Source organism: Mytilus californianus, unplaced genomic scaffold (genome assembly GCF_021869535.1).
Source record: "Mytilus californianus isolate M0D057914Y unplaced genomic scaffold, xbMytCali1.0.p SCAF_5, whole genome shotgun sequence".
NCBI lineage: Eukaryota > Metazoa > Mollusca > Bivalvia > Mytilida > Mytilidae > Mytilus > Mytilus californianus.
The window spans coordinates 64,701,165-64,726,033 of NW_026262701.1; the positions used below are offsets into that span (position 1 = coordinate 64,701,165).

Below are 24,869 nucleotides of genomic sequence, written 5' to 3' on the forward strand. Positions count from 1 at the left end.
TTCAATCAGTTTAACTGAGGTCTGGAGCTGGCATGTCAGTAACTGCTAGTAGTCCTTTGTTAATTTATGTTGATCATTGTCGTTTTGCTTAGTTTCTTCTGTAACCTATTCTAACATCGGGTTCGGACTTCCTTTAAACTGAGTTTTACGGTGCGTATTGCTTTGTGTTTGTTTATTCCACATTGGCTAGAGGTATAGGGGGAGGGTTGAGATCTCAAAAAACATGCTTAACCCCGCCGCATTTTAGCGCCTATCCCATGTCAGGAACCTCTGGCCTTTGTTAGTCTTGTATGTTTTTTAAATTTTAGTTCATTTATATGTTTCGGGGTTTAGTGTGACGTCCATTCTCGATGAACTAGTATACATTATTGTTAAGGGGCCAGCTGAAGCCCGCCTCAGGATGCGGGATTTTCTCACTGTGTTGAAGACCCTTAGGTGGCCTTGGACTGTGTTCTGCTCTTTGGTCGGGTTGTTGTCTCTTTGACACATACCTGTTTTCATTCTCAATTTTATCAAAGAACAAAACAAAATAAAATGCTCCGCTGGGCGCAGCTTGATACGACCGCAGAGGTCGAACCCTGAACAGTTGGGGCAAGTATGGACACAACATTCAAGGTTGATACAGCACTGAATTTGGATTGTAATTAAATATTTGACACAGCATAGGTTTCTGACACAGAATGAATGTGGTATAAGAACTTAAAATTTTTTAATTTACCTATTCAAACCATATCATTATTATTTGCTTTTATATATAAATCAGAAATAACCAATTTAAAATGGAAAATTTAAAAAAAAAAAAGGAAAAAAAGGAAACCCCCCCCCCCCAATTTTTTGAACCCCCTTATGATTCATCACCCCAAACTAAATCCCAGCCTTCCATTCGTGGTATGGTACCTTGTAGTACAATTTCAGAGAGATCCATTCACTTGAACACAAGTTATTGTCTGGAAACTAGAAAAATGCTTGTTTTTTTGCCCCTTTTTGGCCCCAAATTCGTAAACGTTTAGGGCAATTACCCCCAAACTCAAACCCAGCTTTCCCTTTGTGACATGGAACCTTGTAGTACAATTTCATAAAGATCCATACACTTACACACAAGTTATTGTCAGGAAACTAGAAAAATGCTTGTTTTTTGCCCCTTATTCCTAAAATTTTGAGGCAATTACCCCCAAAATCTATCCCAGCCTTCCCTTTGTGGTATGGTACCTTGCAGTACAATTTTAGAGAGATCCATACACTTGAACACAAGTTATTGTCTGGAAACTAGAAAAATGCTTATTTTTGGCCCCTTTTTGGCCCCTTATTCCTAAATGTTTTAGGCAATTACCCCCAAACTCAATTCCAGCTTTTCCTTTGTGATATGGAACCTTGTACTACAATTTCATAAAGATCCATACACTTACACACAAGTTATTGACATGAAACTAGAAAAATGCTTGTTTTTTGCCCCTTTTTTGGCCCCTAATTCCTAAAATTTTGAGGCAATTACCCCAAAAATAAATCCCAGCATTCTCTTTGTGATATGGAACCTTGTTGTACAATGTCAGAGAGATCCATACACTAACACACAAGTTATGTCTGGAAGTTACAAAAATGCTTATTGTTGGCCCCTAATTCCTTAACTGTTGGTACCATAACCCCCAAAATCATTCCGAACCTTCCTTTAGTGGTATTGAACCTTATGGTAAAATTTCATAGAGATCCACTCACTTAAATTAAAGTTAGAGTGCGAAAACCAATGTGTCTTCGGACGACGACGACGCCGACGACGAAGACGCCGACGACGAAGACGACGACGACGCCAACGTCATACCAATATACGACCGCAAAATTGTTTTGCGGTCGTATAAATACAAAAAAAAAAAAAACTTTAGTAAGATGGGGACATTGGAACTCTGTTCTTTTATTCTATATGAAAATAAAATGCTCCGCTAGGCGCAGCTGGATACGACCGCAGAGGTCGAACCCTGAGGAGTTGGGGCAAGTATGGACACTACATTTAAGCTTGATACAGCTCAGAATTTGGATTGTGATTAAATAGTTGACACATCATAGGTTTCTGTCACAGAACGAATGTGGTCATAGAACTGAACAATTTGAAATTGGATTTTACCTATTATGGTCCAATATCCAAAATCTAAATACACGGTTAGTTTCAGCATATCCAAGTTCACCAAGAATTTAATTCATTTATTTATTAATGGACCATAATATCTTAGTACACCAAGAATTTAATTTATTTATTTGTTAATGAACAATATAAGCTAAGTTTTTAAAGGGGTTTGTTTCATAAAAAATTATATATTTAACATTCTGAAAATTAATTTACACAGAATAACAAACAAACCTACCACGAAGTTCTTCAAAAAATGTACAAAAAAAGACTAGAGGCTCTAAAGAACCTGTGTCGCTCACCTTGGTCTATGTGCATATGAAACAAAGGACACAGATGGATTCATGACAAAATTGTGTTTTGGTGATGGTGATGTGTTTGTAGATCTTACTTTACTGAACATTCTTGCTCCTTACTTTTATCTCTATCTATAATGAACTTGGCCCGGTAGTTACAGTGGAAAATATTTTGAAAAAATTTACAAAAATTTACAAAATTTATGAAAATTGTAAAAAATTGACTATAAAGGGCAATAACTCCTTAAGGGGTCAATTGACAATTTTGGTCATTTGACTTATTTGTAGATCTAACTTTGCTGTACATAATTGCTGTTTACAGTTTATCTCTATCTATAATAATATTCATGATAATAACCAAAAGCTGCAAAAGTTTCTTAAAATTCACAATTCAGGGGCAGCAACCCAACAACGTGTTGCCTGATTGGTCTGAAAATTTCAGGGCAGATAGATCTTGACCTAATGAACAATTTTATCCTCATCAGATTTGCTCTAATGCTTTGGTTTCAGAGATATGAGCCAAAAACTGCATTTTACCCTATGTACTATTTTTTAGCCATGTCGGCCATCTTGGTTCGCAGGCGGGGTCATCGGACACATTTTTTAAACTAGATACCCTAATGATGATTGTGGACAAGTTTGGTTAAATTTGTCTCAGTAATTTCAGAGGAGAAGATTTTCTAAAAGATTACAAAAAATTACGAAAAATGGTTAAAAATTGACTATAAAGGGCAATAACTCCTTAAGGGGTCAACTGACCATTTTGGTCAAGTTGACTTATTTGTAGATCTTACTTTGCTGAACATTATTGCTGTTTACAGTTTATCTCTATCTATAATAATATTCAAGATAATAACCAAAAACGGCAAAATTTCCTTAAAATTACCAATTCAGGGGCAGCAACCCAATAACGGGTTGTCCGATTCATCTGAAAATTTCAGGGCAGATAGATCTTGACCTGATAAACAATTTTACTCCGTGTCAGATTTGCTCTAAATGCTTTGGTTTCAGAGATATAAGCCAAAATCTACATTTTACCTCTATGTTCTATTTTTAGCCATGGCGGCCATCTTGGTTGGTTGGCCGGGTCGCCGGACACATTTTTTTAACTAGATACCCCAATGATGATTGTGGCCAAGTTTGGTCAAATTTGGCCCAGTAGTTTCAGAGGAGAAGATTTTTGTAAAAGTTAACGACGACGGACGACGACGACGGACGACGACGGACGATAGACGCCAAGTGATGAGAAAAAAAAACAATTTCGAAAATATCATTCATCATTAATACATTGTCTTTAAAATATCTATAAAACTTACCTCTTTTCAAAATATCTAATAATGAACAGTAAATTTCAAACTATATCTATACATAATTTCTAAAATTAGAATATGATGCTATATCTATTTTTAACTATGACTCAACTTAACATTTCTAACAATTGTGCAATACAGCTCTAAATTTAGATTCTGATTAAATACTTGATATAGCAAAGTTTCTGACACAGAATGAATGTGGTTTAAGTACTTAAATAACTTAAAATTAGACATTTACCAATTATTGCCCAATATCCAAATGCTAAGTACATGGTTTGAATCAGCATATCAAAGAACTTCAAGAATTAAATTTTTGAAGAAATCCAACAAAGTTTAATTTGGGACCCTTTCGACCTTAATGTGAAAATATATGATAACAAGACAAAAAATCGAAAATCTACAAGCACATCAAAACTCAGTATATTAAAGAACCCCATTTAATCCTTTTTTGTTAAAATCAAACGAAGTTTAATTTTGGACCCCAATTTCAACCAACTTGAAAACTGTGCCCAAAATCAAAAATTTAATTATATGCTTGAGTCAGCATGTTACAGAATCCCAAGAATTATTTTTTGTTAAAATCAAACTAAGTTTAATTTTGGATACTTTGGACCTTAATGTGGACTAGTATGAAAAACGGGCCTAAAATTTAATATTTAAAACACTGTTAGATTGCACACATTAAAGAACACCAATAATTTAATTTTTGATGAAATCAAACAAACTTTAATTTTGGACCCCAATTTGGACCAACTTTAAAAACCAAGCCCAAAAATCAAAATTCTTAAACACTGTTCGATTGGGCATATCAAATAACACCACAAAATTCAATTTTGGACCCCTATTTGGACCAAATCGAATACTGTGCCCAAAATCAAAAATCTACATACACGTTTAGATATAGCAAATCAAAGAACCCCAACCATTCATAATTTTTTTAAATCAAAGTTTAATTTGGGACCCTTAGGACCTTAATGTGGACCAATTTGAAAACAGGCCCCAAAATTATAAATCTAAATACATGGTTAGATTCAGCATATCAAAGAACACCAATAATTCAATTTTTGAAGAAACCAAACAAAGTTTAATTTTGGACCCTTTGAACCTTAATATGGATCAATTCAAAAAAAGACCGAATATCCAAAAAACAAATACCCAAATAGATTCAGCATATTAAAGAACCCCAAGAATTGAATTAAACCCCATTGAAATTGCTAAATGAAAAAAGCTATTTATACAAAGTATTACAAAAGAATTATTTTTGGCCCCTTTTAACTAAACCTGTACGGTCATAAACCCTAAAATCAATCCCAAACTTTATTCCATGGTATAACACCTTGTGGCACAATTAAATAGCAATAAATAGACTTAGCAAATCCTAGTTTTTCCCCCTTTTCGGCCCCTTATTATTAAACGGTTTTGACCATGACACCCAAAATCTATCCCAAGTTTCCTTTTGAAGTATGAAACCTTGTGGTAAAATTTAATGGAGATCCATACTCTTATACACAAATTATTGTCCTGAAACAAGAAAAATGCTTGTTTTTGACCCCTCTTAAGTCCCTAATTACTAAACAGCTACGACAATAACCCCCAAAATAAATCCCAACCTTCGTATTGTGGTAAGGAACCTTGTGCTAAAATTTAATAGAGATCCATGCACTTATACTCAAGTTTTTGTCTGTGAACCAGACAAATAATTGTTTTTGTTAGCCACTTTTTTGCCCCTAATTCTTAGACAGCTACTATAATAACCCCCAACCTTCCTATTCTGGTTTGGAACCTTGTGCTAAAATTTAAAAGAGATCCATGCACTTAAACTCAAGTAATTGCCTGCAAACCAGAAAGTTGTTTTTGGCCCCTTTTCGACCCCTAATTATTAAACGGTTTGGGCCATGACCCCCAAAAATCAATCACATCTTTCCTTTTGAAGTATGGAACCTTGTGGAATATTTCATAGAAATCTATACTCTTATACACAAATGATTGTCCTGAAACATGAAAAATGATGTTTTTTGTCCCTTTTTTGCCCCTAATTACTAAACAGCTATGCCAATAACCCCCAAAATTAATCCCAACCTTCCTATTGCGGATTGGAACCTTGTGCTAAAATTCAATAGAGATCCATACACTTATACTCAAGTTATTGTCTGTGAACAAGACATATAATTGTTTTTGTTTGGCCCTTTTTGGCCCCTAATAAGTCCCCTACCGACAAAGTCGAAGGGGGCTTTAGGTTTGCACTCCGTCCGTCTATCTGTCTGTCTGTCTGTCCATCCGTCAGTCCAGAAAATCAGTTTTCCACACTTTTTTCTTCGTGCTTGAAGATATTGATTGATATTTGGTTTATTGTTTAATCATGACAAGTTACAATTCAAGTTCGAATTTTGTTCCGGTCTGACGATTTTGTGCAGAGTTATGGTCCTTGAACTTAGAAAATTCACTCAAATAAGCAGTTTTCCGCACTTTTTTTTGTCATGCTTGAAGATATTGATTTGATGATTAATATATAGTTTTATCATCAAGTTCAAATTTTGTTTCGGTCTGATAATTTTGTGCAGAGTTATGGTCCTTGGACTTAGAAAATTCACTCAAATAAGCAGTTTTCCGCACTTTTTTTTGTCATGCTTGAAGATATTGATTTGATGATTAATATATAGTTTTATCATCAAGTTCAAATTTTGTTTCGGTCTGATAATTTTGTGCAGAGTTATGGTCCTTGGACTTAGAAAATTCACTCAAATAAACAATTTTCCACATTTTTTTTGTCATGCTTGAAGATATTGACCTGATATTTGTTATATAGGTTACACCATGACAAGTTATAGATCAAGTTAGCATTTTGTTCCAGTACAATGAATTTTTAACCGGTAGGGGACTATGTATTGCCAGGCAATACTCACAGAATGCTTGTTCCTAAACAGCTATGACAATAACCCCTAAAATTTATACTAACCTTCCTATTGTGGTGTGGAACCTTGTGCCAAAATTCATAGAGATCCATACACTTATACTCAAGTGATGGTATGCGAACAAAAATGTCTTCAGACGCAGACGCAGACAACACCATAACATAATACAAACACCAAAAATTTTGCGGTCATATAAAAACACTGTTAGATAGCACACATTAGAGAACACCAATAATTTAATTTTTGATGAAATCAAACAAACTTTAATTTTGGACCCCAATTTGGACCAACTTTAAAAACCAAGCCCAAAATCAAAAATCTAAAACACTGTTGGATTGGGCATATCAAATAACACCAATAATTCAATTTTTGGTAAAATCAAACAAAATTCAATTTTGGACCACCAATTTGGACCAATTTGAATACTGTTCCCAAAATCAAAAATCTACATACACGTTTAGATATAGCATATCAAAGAACCCCAACCATTCATTTTTTTTTAAATCAAAGTTTTATTTTGGACCCTTTTGACCTTTATGTGGACCAATTTGAAAACAGGCCTCAAAATTTAAAAACTTAATACATGGTTTAATTCAGCATATCAAAGAACGGTAAAAGTGACGCTACCCAAATTTGAACTTGATCTGAGTTTTGTGGTAATGAGCACTGTGTGTTAGTCTCATAACATTTGGTTAAGGCTAACTTAAGTAGAGATCAGAAACTAAAAATTCAGCAATTTTTCTATTTGTAAACACACATAACTCTAGAACGGTTGTGTATAAGTTTTATAACAATTAGTTGAGACAAACTAGTTTTAGAGAACGGAATCGAAAAATTCAGCAATTTTTATGTTTATAAAGGGACATAACTCAAGAATGGTAAAAGTGTCGCCACCAAATTTCGTACTTTATCTGTATTATGTAGTATTAAGCATTGTGTATAAGTTTCATAACATTTGGTTGAGGCAAACTTAAGTTAGAGAACGGAAACTAAAAATTTTGCAATTTTTCCATTTATAAAGGGGCATAACTCTAGAAAGGTTAAAGTGACGCCACCAAAATTCAAACTTGATCTGTGTTTTGTGGTAATAAGCATTGTGTATAAGTTTCATAACAATTTATACAAAGTATTACAAAAGAATTATTGTTGGCCCCTTTTAACTAAACCGTTACGGTCATAACCCCTAAAATCAATCCCAAACTTTATTCTGTGGTATAAAACCTTGTGGCACAATTAAATAGCAATAACTAGACTTATACTCAAGTAATTGTCCAGAAACCAGCAAATCCTAATTTTGCCCCTTTTCGGCCCTTAATTATTAAACGGTTTGGACCATGACCCCCAAAATCAATCCCAATTTTCCTTTTGAAGTATGGAACCTTGTGGTTAAATTTAATAGATATCCATACTCTTATACACAAATTATTGTCCTGAAACCTGACAAATGCTTGTTTTTGACCCTTTTATGGTCCCTAATTACTAAACAGCTAAGACAATAACCCCCAAAATAAATCCCAACCTTCCTATTGTGGAAAATAACCTTGTGCTTAAATTTAACAGAGATCCAAGCATTTATACTCAAGTTATTGTCTGTGAACCAGACAAATAATTGTTTTGTTAGTCCCTTTTTTGTCCCTAATTCTTATGTGTTTCCCTCAGTTTAAGTTTGTAACCCGGATTTGTTTTTTTCTCAATCGATTTAAGAATTTCGAACAGCGGTATACTACTGTTGCCTTTACTTAAATAGCCATTATAATAACCCCCAAAATAAACCACAACTTTCCTATTGTGGTTTGGAACCTTGTGCTAAAATTTAATAGAGATCTATACACTAAAACTCAAGTAATTGCCTGCAAACCAGAAAAAGTTGTTTTTGGCCCCTTTTCAACCCTTAATCATTAAACGGTTTGGGCCATGTCCCCCCAAAAATCAATCCCAACTTTATTTTGAAGTATGGAACCTTGTGGTAAAATTTCATAGAAATCTATACTCTTATACACAAATGATTGTCCTGAAACACGACAAATGATGTTTTTGGCCCTTTTTTGGACCCTAATTACTAAACAGCTTTGACAATAACCTCCAAAATTAATCCCAACCTTCCTATTGTGGTATGAAACCTTGTGCTAAAATTTAATAGAGATACATACACTTATACTCAAGTTATTGTCTTAAAACCAGACAAATAATTGTGTTTGGCCCCTTTCTGGCCCCTAATTACAAAACAGCTAGGACAATAACCCCCAAAATCAATCCCAACCCTCCTATTGTGGTGTGGAACCTTGTGCTAAAATTTAATAGAGATATATACACTTATACTCAAGTTATTGTCTTAAAACCAGACAAATAATTGTTTTTGGCCCCTTTCTGACCCCCTAATTCCTAAACACCTATGACAATAACCCCAAAAATTTCTCCAACCTTCCTATTGTGGTGTTGAACCTTGTGCTAAAATTTAATAGAGATACATACACTTATACTCAAGTTATTGTCTTAAAACCTGACAAATAATTGTATTTGGCCCCTTTGTGGCCCCTAATTACAAAACTTCTTGGACAATAACCCCAAAAATCAATCCCAACCCTCCTATTGTGGTGTGGAACCTTGTGCTAAAATTTAATAGAGATATATACACTTATACTCAAGTTATTGTTTCAAAACCAGACAAATAGTTGTTTTTGTCCCCTTTTCGAACCCTTATTATTAAACGGTTTGGGGTATAACCAAAAAAAAAACATCCCAACTTTACTTTTAAAGTATAGAACCTTGTAGTAAAATGTCATAGAAATCTATAATCTTATACACAAACTATTGTCCTGAAACATGAAAAATGCTTGTTTATGGCCCATAACTAAACAGCAAAGACAATAACCCCCAAAATAAATCCAACCTTTATATTGTGGTATGGAACCTTGTGCTAGAATTCAATACAGAGCCATGCACCTATACTTAAGTTATTGTCTGTGAACTAGACAAATCATTGTTTTTGTTAGGCCCTTTTTCGCCCATAATTCCTAAACAGCAGCTACTATAATAACCCCCAACCTTCCTATTGTGGTATGGAACCTTGTGCTAAAATTTAATAGAGATCCATACACTTATACTCAATTTATTGCCTGCAAACCACAAAATAGTTGTTTTGGCCACTTTTCGACCCCTTATTATTAAACGGTTTGGCCCATGACCCCCCAAAAAAAAATTCACAACTTTCCTTTTGAAGAATTGCACCTTGTGGTAAAATGTCATAGAAATCTATACAATAATACAGAAATTATTGTCCTGAAACATGAAAAATGCTTGTTTTTGGCCCGTTTTTGGTCCCTATTTACTAAACAGCTACGACAATAACCCCCAAAATAAATCCCAACCTTCCTATTGTGATATGGAACCTAGTGCTAAAATTTAATAGAGATCCATACACTTATACTCAAGTTATTGTCTGTGAACCAGACAAATAATTGTTTTCGTCTGGCCCATTTTGGTCCATTTTTCCTAAACACCTACTATAATTACCCCCAAAATAAACCCCAACCTTCCTATTGTGGTATGGAACCTTGTGCTAAAATTTAATAGAGATCCATACAATTATACTCAAGTAATTGCCTGCAAACCACAAACATAGATGTTTTTGGCCCCTTTCCGACCCCTAATTATTAAACAGTTTGGGCCATGACCCCCCCAAAATCAATCCAAACTTTTCTTTTGAACTATGGAAGCTTGTGGAAAAATTTCATAGAAATCTATACTCTTATACACAAATGATTGTCCTGAAACACGACATATGATGTTTTTGGCCCTTTTTTGGACCCTAATTACTAAACGGTTTGGACCATGACCCCCAAAATCAATCCCAATTTTCCTTTTAAAGTATGGAACTTTGTGGTTAAATTGTTATCCATACTCTTATACACAAATTATTGTCCTGAAACATGACAAATGCTTGTTTTTGGCCCCCAGTTACTAAACGGCTACGACAATAACCCCAAAAATAAATCCCAACCTTTCTATTGTGGTATGAAACCTTGTGCTTAAATTTAATAGAGATCCATACACTTATACTCAAGTTATTGTCTGTGAACCAGACAAATAGTTGTTTTTGTTAGGCCCCTTTTGGCCCCTTATTCCTAAACAGCTATGACAATAACCTCCAAAATTAATCCCAACCTTCCTATTGTGGTGTTGAACCTTGTGCTAGAATTCAATACAGAGCCATGCACCTATACTTAAGTTATTGTCTGTGAACTAGACAAATCATTGTTTTTGTTAGGCCCTTTTTCGCCCATAATTCCTAAACAGCAGCTACTATAATAACCCCCAATCTTCCTATTGTGGTATGGAACCTTGTGCTAAAATTTAATAGATCCATCAGTTATACTCAATTTATTGCCTGTAAACCACAAAACAGTTGTTTTGGCCACTTTTCGACCCCTTATTATTAAACGGTTTGGCCCATGACCCCCTAAAAAAAAATTCACAACTTTCCTTTTGAAGAATTGCACCTTGTGGTAAAATGTCATAGAAATCTATACAATAATACAGAAATTATTGTCCTGAAACATGAAAAATGCTTGTTTTTGGCCCGTTTTTGGTCCCTCTTTACTAAACAGCTACGACAATAACCCCCAAAATAAATCCCAACCTTCCTATTGTGGTATGGAACCTAGTGCTAAAATTTAATAGAGATCCATACACTTATACTCAAGTTATTGTCTGTGAACCAGACAAATAATTGTTTTCGTTAGGCCCATTTTGGTCCATTTTTCCTAATCACCTACTATAATTACCCCCAAAATAAACCCCAACCTTCCTATTGTGGTATGGAACCTTGTGCTAAAATTTAATAGAGATCCATACAATTTTTACTCAAGTAATTGCCTGCAAACCACAAACATAGATGTTTTTGGCCCCTTTCCGACCCCTAATTATTAAACAGTTTGGGCCATGACCCCCCCAAAATCAATCCAAACTTTTCTTTTGAAGTATGGAAGCTTGTGGAAAAATTTCATAGAAATCTATACTCTTATACACAAATGATTGTCCTGAAACACGACATATGATGTTTTTGGCCCTTTTTTGGACCCTAATTACTAAACGGTTTGGACCATGACCCCCAAAATCAATCCCAATTTTCCTTTTAAAGTATGGAACTTTGTGGTTAAATTGTTATCCATACTCTTATACACAAATTATTGTCCTGAAACATGACAAATGCTTGTTTTTGGCCCCCAGTTACTAAACGGCTACGACAATAACGCCAAAAATAAATCCCAACCTTTCTATTGTGGTATGAAACCTTGTGCTTAAATTTAATAGAGATCCATACACTTATACTCAAGTTATTGTCTGTGAACCAGACAAATAGTTGTTTTTGTTAGGCCCTTTTTGGCCCCTTATTCCTAAACAGCTATGACAATAACCTCCAAAATTAATCCCAACCTTCCTATTGTGGTGTTGAACCTTGTGCTAAAATTTAACAGAGATATATACACTTATACTCAAGTTATTGTCTTAAAACCAGACAAATAATTGTTTTGGGCCCCTAATTATAAAACAGCTACGACAATAACCCCCAAAATCAATCCCAACCCTCCTATTGGTGTATGGAACCTTGTGCTGAAATTTCTTACACATCCATACACTTAAACTAAAGGGATTGTCTGCGAACCAATTTATTTTCTATGAACCAGTAAAACTGACCTTTTTTGGCCCCTAATTACAAAACTGCTAGGACAATGTCTTCAGACGCAGACAACAACATAACAAAATACGAACGCAAATAAATTTGCGGTCATATAAGAACCCGGATAGAATTATTTACAAAAATTAAACAATCAATAAGGCGAATAAATAAAAAATGTTTAAACAGCATTTATTTTATTCTGAAGCTGTAAAATAATCAAAGTATCCTAAAATTTGTAAATTTTTGTTTAGGGGCAAGCTGTGTTGAAGACCCATTGGTGGCCTTGGGCTGTTTTCTGCTCTTTGGTCAGGTTGTTGTCTCTTTGACACATTCCCCATTTCCATTCTCAATTTTATATCATCGTTTTTAACTGTATTATTAAAGAATGATTTTTTGTGGATCGAATCAGTCAACCTTATGGTTCATCCTTGTTTCACTTTCAATGTTGACATTCCTTTCCTTTTAATAACTGAATACATGCGTAACCCATCTCAAGCTAAGGGGTTAAATTGAAGGTCACATGAGTACAGATTCCATGAGGTCGAATTATTCACTTGTAAGTGAATAATTCATCAGCGATGTTTCTTTGCTTACTTTTACAAAATTGAACCAAATTGGCTGCTAAAATTATTATTGATTGAACAAAAAAAAATCATTTTTTAATTTTTTTTATATCTCGTAGCTAATTCCCTTTTAAGAAATAAAAATTGTTCAGAAAAGTCATTTTTTAAAGTCTAGCGGTCCATATAACTAGTTGAATTTGGTTGACTTATGAAGGAATTTGGGCACTAAGCCCTCCAACATGGCGGGAAAAGGGAAGTAGCTCTTGCTCAATTTGTGTCAATCCAAACATATCTATTGCGATCGCCAAGTACGGGAGATCACACCTTTGTTGGAGTCAGTTAAAAAGTATTACGATTTCCGTAATTTGTGATTTTTTTTTCAGTAATAAATTATTTTTTCATAAAATTTTATAATAATCATATGTTAATAATTTATTTGGACCAACTTTAAATCCAAGGCCAAAATCAAAAATATAAAACAATGTTGTATTGGGCATATCAAATAACACCAATAATTCAATTTTTGGTGAAATCAAACAAAATTCAATTTTGGACCACCAATTTGGACCAACTTGAATACTGTGCCCAAAATCAAAAATCTACATACACGTTTAGATATAGCAAATCAAAGAACCCCAACCATTCATATTTTTTTTTTAAATCAAAGTTCAATTTGGGACCCTTTGGACCTTAATGTGGAACAATTTGAAAACAGGCCCCAAAATTATAAATCTAAATACATGGTCAGATTCAGCATATCAAAGAACATCAATAATTCAATTTTTGAAGAAACCAAACAAAGTCTAATTTTAGACCCTTTGAACCTTAATATGGATCAATTCAAAAACAGACCGAATATCCAAATAACAAATACCCAATTAGATTCAGCATATTAAAGAACCCCAAGACTTTCAATTAAACCCCATTGAAATTGCTAAAGAAAAAAGCTATTTATACAAAGTATTACAAAAGAATTATTTTTAACCCCTTTTAACTAAACCTTTACGGTCATAACCTCTAAAATCAATCCCAAACTTTATTCCATGGTATAACACCTTGTGGCACAATTAAATAGAAATAAATAGACTTATACTCAAGTTATTGTCCAGAAACCACCAAATCCTAGATTTGTTGCCCCTTTTCGGCCCCTTATTATATAACGGTTTGGACCATGACCCCCAAAATCTATCCCAATTTTCCTTTTGAATTATGAAACCTTGTGGTAAAATTTAATGGAGATCCATACTCTTATACACACATTATTGTCCTGAAACAAGAAAAATGCTTGTTTTGACCCCTTTTTGGTCCCTAATTACTAAAAAGCTACGACAATAACCCCCAAAATAAATCCCAACCTTCGTATTGTGGTAAGGAACCTTGTGCTTAAATTTAACAGAGATCCATGCACTTATACTCAAGTTATTGTCTGTGAACCAGACAAATAATTGTTTTTGTTAGCCCCTTTTTTGCCCCTTATTCTTAAAAAGCCATTATAATAACCTCCAAAATAAACCACAATCTTCCTATTGTGGTTTGGAACCTTGTGCCTAAATTTAATAGAGATCCATACACTTAAACTCAAGTAATTGCCTGCAAACCAGAAAAAGTTGTTTTTGGCCCCTTTTTAACCCTAAATTATTAAACAGTTTGGGCCATGTCCCCCCAAAAAATCAATCCCAACTTTATTTTGGAAGTATGGTACCTTGTGGTAAAATTTCATAGAAATCTATACTCTTATATACAAATGATTGTCCTGAAACATGAAAAATTATGTTTTTGGCCCTTTTTTGGCCCCTAATTACTAAACAGCTATGACAATAACCCCAAAAATTAATCCCAATCTTCCTATTGTGGTATGAAACCTTGTGCTAAAATTCAATAGAAATACATACACTTATACTCAAGTTATTGTCTGTGAACCAGACAAATAATTGTGTTTGGCCTCTTTCTGGCCCCTAATTACAAAACAGCTACGACAATAACCCCCAAAATCAATCCCAACCCTCCTATTGTGGTGTGGAACCTTGTGCTAAAATTTAATAGAGATATATACACTTTTACTCAAGTAATTGTCTTAAAAACAGACAAATAATTGTTTTTGGCCCCTTCCGGCCCCTAATTCCAAAATTTATCCCAACCTTCCTATTGCGGTGTGGAACCTTGTGCTAAAATTTAATAGAGATATATACACTTATACTCAAGTTATTGTCTTAAAACCAGACAAGTAGTTGTTTTTGTCCCCTTTTCGACCCCTTATTATTAAACGGTTTGGGATATAAACAAAAAAAAAAAACATCCCAATTTTACTTTTAAAGTATAGAACCTTGTAGTAAAATGTCATAGAAATCTATACTCTTATACACTAGTTATTGACCTGAAACATGAAAAATGCTTGTTTTTGGCCCCTAACTACTAAACAGCAAAGACAATAGCCCCCAAAATAAACCCCACTCTTTATATTGTGGTATGGAACCTTGTGCTAGAATTCAGTACAGAGCCATACACTTATACTTAAGTTATTGTCTGTGAACCAGACAAATAATTGTTATTGTTAGGCCCTTTTTGGTCCCTTATTCCTAAACAGCTACTATACTAACCCCCAAAATAAACCCCAACCTTCCTATTGTGGTATGGAACCTTGTGCTAAAATTTAATAGAGATCCATACACTTATACTCAATTTATTGCCTGCAAACCACAACTAGAGGCTCTCAAGAGCCTGTGTCGCTCACCTGTATTTACTGATGCTTTGGAAATCATGTAAAATAAGGTTCAAATCATAATTAATAGTATTAGATATTAGATATTATAATGATATCTAAGATAATAACAAAAAACTGCCAAATTTTTGTAAAATTACTAACTCAGGGGCAGCAACCCAACAACGGGTTGTCGGATTCGTCTGAAAATTTCAGGGCAGATAGATCTTGACCTGATAATCAGTTTTACCCTGTGTCAGATTTACTCTAAATGCTTTGGTTTCAGAGATATAAGCCAAAATCTACATTTTACCCCTATGTTCTATTTTTAGCCATGGCGGCCATCTTGGTTGGTTGGCGGGGTCATCGGACACATTTTTTAAACTAGATACCCTAATGATGATTGTGGCCAAGTTTGGTTAAATTTGGCCCAGTGGTTTAAGAGGACAAGATTTTTGTAAAAAGCTAACGACGACGGACGACGACGCCGACGACGACGGACGCCAAGTGATGAGAAAAGCTAACTTGGCCCTTCGGCCCAGGTGAGCTAAAAATAGTTGTTTTTGGCCATTTTTCGACCCCTTATTATTAAACGGTTTGGCCCATGACCAAAAAAAAAAGAATCCCAACTTTCCTTTGAAGAATTGCACCTTGTGGTAAAATGTTATAGAAATCTATACAATACACAAATTATTGTCATGAAACATAAAAAATGCTTGTTTTTGGCCCCTTTTTGGTCCCTAACTTCTGAACAGCTACTATAATAACCCCAAAATAAACCCCAACCTTCCTATTGTGGTATGAAACCTTGTGCTAAAATTTAATAGAGATCCATACACTTATACTCAACTTATTGCCTGCAAACCACAAAAATAGTTGTTTTTTGCCACTTTTCGACCCCTTATTATTAAACGGTTTGGCCCATGACCAAAAAAAAAAGAATCCCAACTTTCCTTTGAAGAATTGCACCTTGTGGTAAAATGTTATAGAAATCTATACAATACACAAATTATTGTCATGAAACATAAAAAATGCTTGTTTTTGGCCCCTTTTTGGTCCCTAACTTCTGAACAGCTACTATAATAACCCCAAAATAAACCCCAACCTTCCTATTGTGGTATGAAACCTTGTGCTAAAATTTAATAGAGATCCATACACTTATACTCAACTTATTGCCTGCAAACCACAAAAATAGTTGTTTTTTGCCACTTTTCGACCCCTTATTATTAAACGGTTTGGTCCATGACCCCCCAAAAAAAGAATCCCAACTTTCCTTTTGAAGAATTGCACCTTGTGGTAAAATGTCATAGAAATCTATACAATAATACACAAATTATTGTCATGAAACATGAAAAATGCTTGTTTTTGGCCCGTTTTTGGTCCCTAACTACTAAATAGCTACGACAATAACCCCCAAAATAAATCCCAACCTTCCTATTGTGGTATGGAACCTTGTGCTAAAATTTAATAGAGATCCATACACTTATACTCAAGTTATTGTCTGTGAACCAGACAAATAATAGTTTTCGTTAGGCCCTTTTTGGTCCCTTATTCCTAAACAGCTACTATAATTACCCCCAAAATAAACCCCAACCTTCCTATTGTGGTATGGAACCTTGTGCTAAAATTTAATAGAGATCCATATACTTATACTCAAGTAATTGCCTGCAAACCACAAACATAGTTGTTTTTGGCCCCTTTTCGACCCCCAATTATTAAACGGTTTGGACCATGACCCCCAAAATCAATCCAAACTTTCCTTTAGAAGTATGAAACCTTGTGGTAAAATTTCATAGAAATCTATACTTTTATACACAAATTATTGTCCTGAAACATAAAAAATTATGTTTTTGGCCCTTTTTTGGCCCCTAATTACTAAACAGCTATGACAATAACCCCAAAAATTAATCCCAACCTTCCTATTGTGGTATGAAACCTTGTGCTAAAATTCAATAGAAATACATACACTTATACTCAAGTTATTGTCTTAAAACCAGACAAATAATTGTGTTTGGCCTCTTTCTGGCCCCTAATTACAAAACAGCTAAGACAATAACCCCCAAAATCAATCCCAACCCTCCTATTGTGGTGTGGAACCTTGTGCTAAAATTTAATAGAGATATATACACTTTTACTCAAGTTATTGTCTTAAAACCAGACAAATAATTGTTTTTGGCCCCTTTGTGGCCCCTAATTCCTAAACACCTATGACAATAACCCCCAAAATTTATCCCAACCTTCCTATTGCGGTGTGGAACCTTGTGCTAAAATTTAATAGAGATATATACACTTATACTCAAGTTATTGTCTTAAAACCAGACAAGTAGTTGTTTTTCTCCCCTTTTCGACCCCTTATTATTAAACGTTTTGGGATATAAAAAAAAAACAAACACGAACATCCCAACTTTACTTTTAAAGTATAGAACCTTGTAGTAAAATGTCATAGAAATCTATACTCTTATACACTAGTCATTGACCTGAAACATGAAAAATGCTTGTTTTTGGCCCTTAACTACAAAACAGCAAAGACAATAGCCCCCAAAATAAACCCCAATCTTTATATTGTGGTATGGAACTTATACTTAAGTTATTGTCTGTGAACCAGACAAATAATTGTTTTTGTTAGGCCCTTTTTGGTCCCTTATTTCTAAACAGCTACTATACTAACCCCCAAAATAAACCCCAACCTTCCTATTGTGGTATGGAACCTTGTGCTAAAATTTAATAGAGATCCATACACTTATACTCAATTTATTGTCTGTGAACCAGACAAATAATTATTCTTGTTAGGCCCTTTTTGGCCCCTAATTCCTAAACAGCTATGACAATAACCCCCAAAATTAATCACAACCTTCCTATTGTGGTGTGGAACCTTGTGCTAAAATTTAACAGAGATATATATACTTATACTCAAGTAATTGTCTTAAAACCAGACACATAATTGTTTTTGGCCCCTAGTTACTAAACGGCTACGACAATAACCCCAAAAATAAATCCCAACCTTCCTATTGTGGTATGAAACCTTGTGCTAAAATTTAATAGAGATATATACACTTATACTCAAGTTATTGTCTTAAAACCAGACAAGTAGTTGTTTTTCTCCCCTTTTCGACCCCTTATTATTAAACGGTTTGGGATATAAAAAAAAAACAAACACAAACATCCCAACTTTACTTTTAAAGTATAGAACCTTGTAGTAAAATGTCATAGAAATCTATACTCTTATACACTAGTCATTGACCTGAAACATGAAAAATGCTTGTTTTTGGCCCTTAACTACTAAACAGCAAAGACAATAGCCCCCAAAATAAACCCCAATCTTTATATTGTGGTATGGAACTTATACTTAAGTTATTGTCTGTGAACCAGACAAATAATTGTTTTTGTTAGGCCCTTTTTGGTCCCTTATTTCTAAACAGCTACTATACTAACCCCCAAAATAAACCCCAACCTTCCTATTGTGGTATGGAACCTTGTGCTAAAATTTAATAGAGATCCATACACTTATACTCAATTTATTGTCTGTGAACCAGACAAATAATTGTTTTTGTTAGGCCCTTTTTGGCCCCTAATTCCTAAACAGCTATGACAATAACCCCCAAAATTAATCACAACCTTCCTATTGTGGTGTGGAACCTTGTGCTAAAATTTAACAGAGATATATATACTTATACTCAAGTTATTGTCTTAAAACCAGACACATAATTGTTTTTGGCCCCTAGTTACTAAACGGCTACGACAATAACCCCAAAAATAAATCCCAACCTTCCTATTGTGGTATGAAACCTTGTGCTAAAATTTAATAGAGATCCATACACTTATACTCAAGTTATTGTCTGTGAACTAGACAAATAATTGTTTTTGTTAGGCCCTTTTTGGCCCCTAATTCCTAAACAGCTATGACAATAACCCCCAAAATTAATCACAACCTTCCTATTGTGGTGTGGAACCTTGTGCTAAAATTTAACAGAGATATATATACTTATACTCAAGTTATTGTCTTAAAACCAGACACATAATTGTTTTGGGCCCCTTATTATAAACAGCTACGACAATAACCCCCAAAATCAATCCCAACCCTCCTATTGTAGTATGGAACTTTGTGCTAAAATTTCTTACACATCCATACACTTATACTTAAGTTATTGTCTGCGAACCAATTTATTTTCTATGAACCAGTAAAACTGACCTTTTTTGGCCCCTAATTACAAAACTGCTAGGACAACAGCCCCCAAAAACAATCCCAACCATCCTTTAGTGGTATGGAACCTTGTGTTAAAATTTCATAGAGATCCATGCATTTATACTCAAGTTATTGTCTGCGAACCAAAATGTCTTCAGACGCAGTCGCAGACAACAGCATAACATAAAACGAACGCAAATAAATAAAAAATGTTTAAACAGCATTTATTTTATTCTGAAGCTGGGAAATAATCAAAGTATCCTAAAATTTGCACATTTTTGTTTAGGGGCAAGCTGTGTTGAAGACCCATTGGTGGCCTTGGGCTGTTTTCTGCTCTTTGGTCAGGTTGTTGTCTCTTTGACACATTCCCCATTTCCATTCTCAATTTTATATCATCGTTTTTATCTGTATTATGAAAGAATGATTTTTTGTGGATCGAATCAGTCAACCTTATGGTTCATCCTTGTTTCACTTTCAATGTTGACATTCCTTTCCTTTTAATAACTGAATACATGCGTAACCCATCTCAAGCTAAGGGGTTAAATTGAAGGTCACATGAATACAGATTGCATGAGGTCGAGGTATTCACTTGTAAGTGAATAATTCATCAGCGATGTTTCTTTGCTTACTTTAACAAAATTGAACCAAATTGGCTGCTAAAATTATTATTGATTGAACAAAAAAAAAATCATTTTTAAATTTTTTTATATCTCGTAGATAAATAATTCCCTTTTAAGAAATAAAAATTGTTCAGAAAAGCCATTTTTTTAAAGTCTAGCGGTCCATATAACAAGTTGAATTTGATTGACTTATGAAGGAATTTTGGCACTTATCCCTCCAACATGGCGGGAAAAGGGAAGTAGCTCTTGCTCAATTTGTGTCAATCCAAACATATCTATTGCGATCGCCAAGTACAGGAGATCACACCTTTGTTGGAGTCAGTTAAAAAGTATTACGATTTCCGTAATTTGTGATTTTTTTTTCAGTAATACATTTTTTTTTCATAAAATTTTATAATAATCATATATTAATAATTAATAATAAGAACTAGGTAAAATAACTTCCTTTATTTATGACAACTATACGATTTAAAGATCATATGATGAGCAAGTGAGGAACACCGACCATCGCGCTGAATGGAAGTCTGGTTCACAAAATATTTGCATAAAGCATTTTGTTCTGGTTTCCGATTTTGTTGTTTCAGTTGTCTGTCCTAACTGCAAAAACTCAATTGCTCCATCAGACATAAAGTGCTAGTTAATTCGTTCCAAGTCCGATTCGTTCAAAGCCTATTCGTCCCAAGTCAATGGTAAATTCGTTGCAACTGATTTTGTTCATTATCACTGGGACTTTATAATTTGTTCCTTCTTTCTTTAATGTATATATCTCCGTATATTATAGTTTTTGTAAAGATCAGTGTACGGTGCATGGCAAAAGAAATTTTTACTTAAAAATGTTTTGCTACATATTTCAAATAAAACTACGTTTTTCAATAAATTATTTGAAGTCATTTATGGTTGGATTTTAATCAACAATGTGTTGACAAACACAGAATTGTGTTAAGTCGATTGTTCATTTATTCATACATTTTTCTTCAGATGTCTTTGTTTTTTCCAGATGTGAACCTGTAAGATAATTTGAGATAATATGTCTTATGTATTAATAAAATGCTCCGCAGGGCGCAGCTTGATACGACCGCAGAGGTCGAACCCTGAACAGTTGGGGCAAGTATGGACACAACATTCAAGCTTGATACAGCTCTGAATTTGGATTGTGATTAAATATTTGACACAGCATAGGTTTCTGACACAGAATGAATGTGGTCTAAGAACTTAAAAATTTTAAATTGGACATTCACCTATTATGGTCCAATATCCAAAATCTAAATACATGGTTAGATTCAGCATATCAAAGAACCTCAAGAATTCAATTTTTGATGAAATCAAACAAAGTTTAATTTTGGACCCTTTTGACCTCTATGTGGACAAAGTTGATAACGGGGCCCACAAATCTAAATACATGGTTAGATTCAGCATATCAAAGAACCCCATATATTCAATTTTTGTTGAAATCAAACAAAGTTTAATTTTGGACCCCGATTTGGACCAACTTGAAAACTGGGCCCATAATCAAAAATCTAAATACATGTTTAGATTCAGCATATCAAAGAACACTAAAAATTCAATTTTTGTTAAAATCAAACTAAGTTTAATTTTGGACCTTAATGTAGACCAATTTGAAAACGGAACCAAAAATTAAGAATCTAAATACACGGGTAGATTCGGCATATCAAAGAACCCCAATAATTCAATTTTTGATGAAATCAAACAAAGTTAAATTTTGGGCCCTTTGGACCTCAATGTGGACCAATTTAAAAACGGGGCCCAAAATCCAAAAACTTAATACATGGTTATATTCAGCATATTAAAGAACCCCAAGAATTCAAGAATAAAACCCCATTGAAATTGATCAAAAAATAAGCAATTTATAAGAAGTATCTTCTTTTGCACAATACTGTGCAATTGAATATTTCTTGCTATTGCGCAATACTGTACAATTGACAATTTCTTGCTATTGCGCAATATTGTGCTATTGGATATTTCTTGCTATTGCCCAATACTGTGCAATTGAAGATTTCTTGCTATTGCGCAATACTGTGCAATTGAAGATTTCTTGCTATTGTGCAATACTAAAAAAAAAAAAGGAAAAAAGGAAAAAAAAAAAAAAAAAAAAAATCCCCCCCCCAAATTTTTTGAACCCCCTTATGATTCATCACCCCAAACTCAACCCCAGCCTTCCCTTTGTGGTATGGTACCTTGCAGTACAATTTCAGAGAGATCCATACACTTGAACACAAGTTATTGTCTTGAAACTAGAAAAATGCTTATTTTTGGCCCCTTTTTGGCCCCCAATTCCTAAACGTTTCAGGCAATTACCCCCGAACTCAATTCCAGCTTTCCCTTTGTGATATGAAACCTTGTAGTACAATTTCAGAAATATCCAAACACTTACACACAAGTTATTGTCATGAAACTAGAAAAATGCTTGTTTTTTGCCCATTTTTTGGCCCCCAATTCCTAAAATTTTGAGGCAATTACCCCCAAAATCAATTACAGCCTTCCCTTTGTGATATGGAACCTTGTGGTACAATGTCAGAGAGATCCATACACTTACACACAAGTTATTGTCTGAAAGTTACAAAAATGCTTATTTTTGGCCCCTTTTTGGCCCCTAATTCCTTAACTGTTGGTACCATAACCCCCAAAATCAATCCCAACCTTCCTTTCGTGGTATTGAACCTTATGGTAAAATTTCATGGAGATCCATTCACTTAAACTAAAGTTAGAGTGCGAAAACCAATGTGTCTTCGGACGACGCCGGACGACGCCAGACGACGCCAGACGACGACGACGACGACGACGACGACGCCAACGTCATACCAATATACGACCAAAAAATTTTTAATTTTTGCGGTCGTATAAAAACTAAGTTTAGTGATTACAAATTTGTGCAAGCAACACAGGAAGATTCCATGATGGAATGTAAAAATATTTGGAATTTGGAGCCTTTATGATATTTCAGTTTCAAAATTTAATTTTCATGGGGTTTAATGAAGTAACTTTTTTGGTTTCGTACAAGGAAACTACACGAACAACCAGTGCTAATGAGTAAATTATGATGCACTTGAGAAAAACATAATACACTTGGCATGGTTTCAATTATTATTTACAAGCATTTGTGACCCAAGCTTCGACCCAAGCTGAGTACGGATTTATTGTTTTGATGAATGCATAAGACTTTTTATGTGAAAGGATTAAAATACAATAAGCACTTACAATGAAATAATGATTTCTTTGAAAATAAAACTAGTTAGAAGTTTTTTTTATATTAAATTGTCATGAAATATTGTATACTGTCAATATATCATTTCCAGAATAAACTATAGAAATAAATTTTGAATAAATATTTATATACATTATATATAAATTATATAGGTACATCACTAAAAATAAACGTAAAAAGGTTATTTTGATAGTTCATATGGTTAAAAACTGTTCTATTAAAAGTTGGAACGAATTGACCAAGCAACTTGGGACGAATTGGTTGGTACGAATCGGAGTTGGAACGAATCATCCAGATACCGTCCAGAGAAACCCGAAATATTTACATAATCTGAACCACTCAAGCGCTTATTGTTACAAAATTATATAAAAAATGAAGCGTTACAATGATCAAAATTATATCTTAACAGTTCTGGACGGGTAATGAACGAAAATCCGTAACAAGTAAACTGTTAATCCTGACACCATTATTTTGGTTCAAAATTCATAACAATTACGGAAAATTCGTAACGGTAATCTATGGAAAGATAAAAAAACCCAGAATTTTCTAATTTCTTTCTTTAGAATCTTTTTCTTGATCTTGAAGGAGTTATTTCCAAGTATCAAAACAATCCATGAAGGTTAAACAAAGCTTGTAATATCTAAAATGTATAATAACAGACTGTATGATGTAAATGTTTACTGCAAAAAAAAAACAAAAAAAAACTAAGTTCATTTATCCCTAAAATACGCAAAAATGAAAAATATATTTTTCAAAATTTTGATTCTGATATATCTTTAACTCATAAAAAAGCTTATTTAAATAAATTAAATTCTTTACAGGTTTAACAAATGTATTGATGTATTTAACACCAGACTGCATCTAAATGTTAACTGCAATAAACTAATATAAAAATTCGTAAGGGTTCCGCAGAACCCAGTGTCTCGCCTACTTTTGCTGTTAATCGCAGGCTCAACAAAAATGAGGAAAAAAATTAATAAAAATATTCCTCTCTATACTATCTTTTGATTGTAAGTAGCTTCTGTCCAAGTTTGGTAAAAATCCAGGATAGTTTATGAATCTAATAAAATTGAGAATGGAAATGGGGAATGTGTCAAAGAGACAACAACCCGATCATAAAGCAGACAACAGCCGAAGGCCACCAATGGGTCTTCAATGCAGCGAGAAACTCCCGCACCCGGAGGCGTCCTTCAGCTGGCCCCTAAACAAATAAGTATAAATGTTTTCAAAAATTTAAACTGCAGACTGTATGTAATGTTAACTGG

The 24,869-nt window shown here is 34.0% G+C and overlaps 2 protein-coding genes across 8 annotated transcripts in view; one reads left to right on the forward strand and one right to left on the reverse strand.

Moving 5' to 3' along the window:
* Nucleotides 1–24,869, reverse strand: part of LOC127701233 (importin-4-like) — a 997,117-nt gene that overhangs the window by 399,497 nt on the left and 572,751 nt on the right. The window lies entirely within an intron of this gene.
* The window catches only part of LOC127701240 (zinc finger CCCH domain-containing protein 13-like), a 406,889-nt gene that overhangs the window by 230,521 nt on the left and 151,499 nt on the right, over nucleotides 1–24,869 (forward strand). The window lies entirely within an intron of this gene.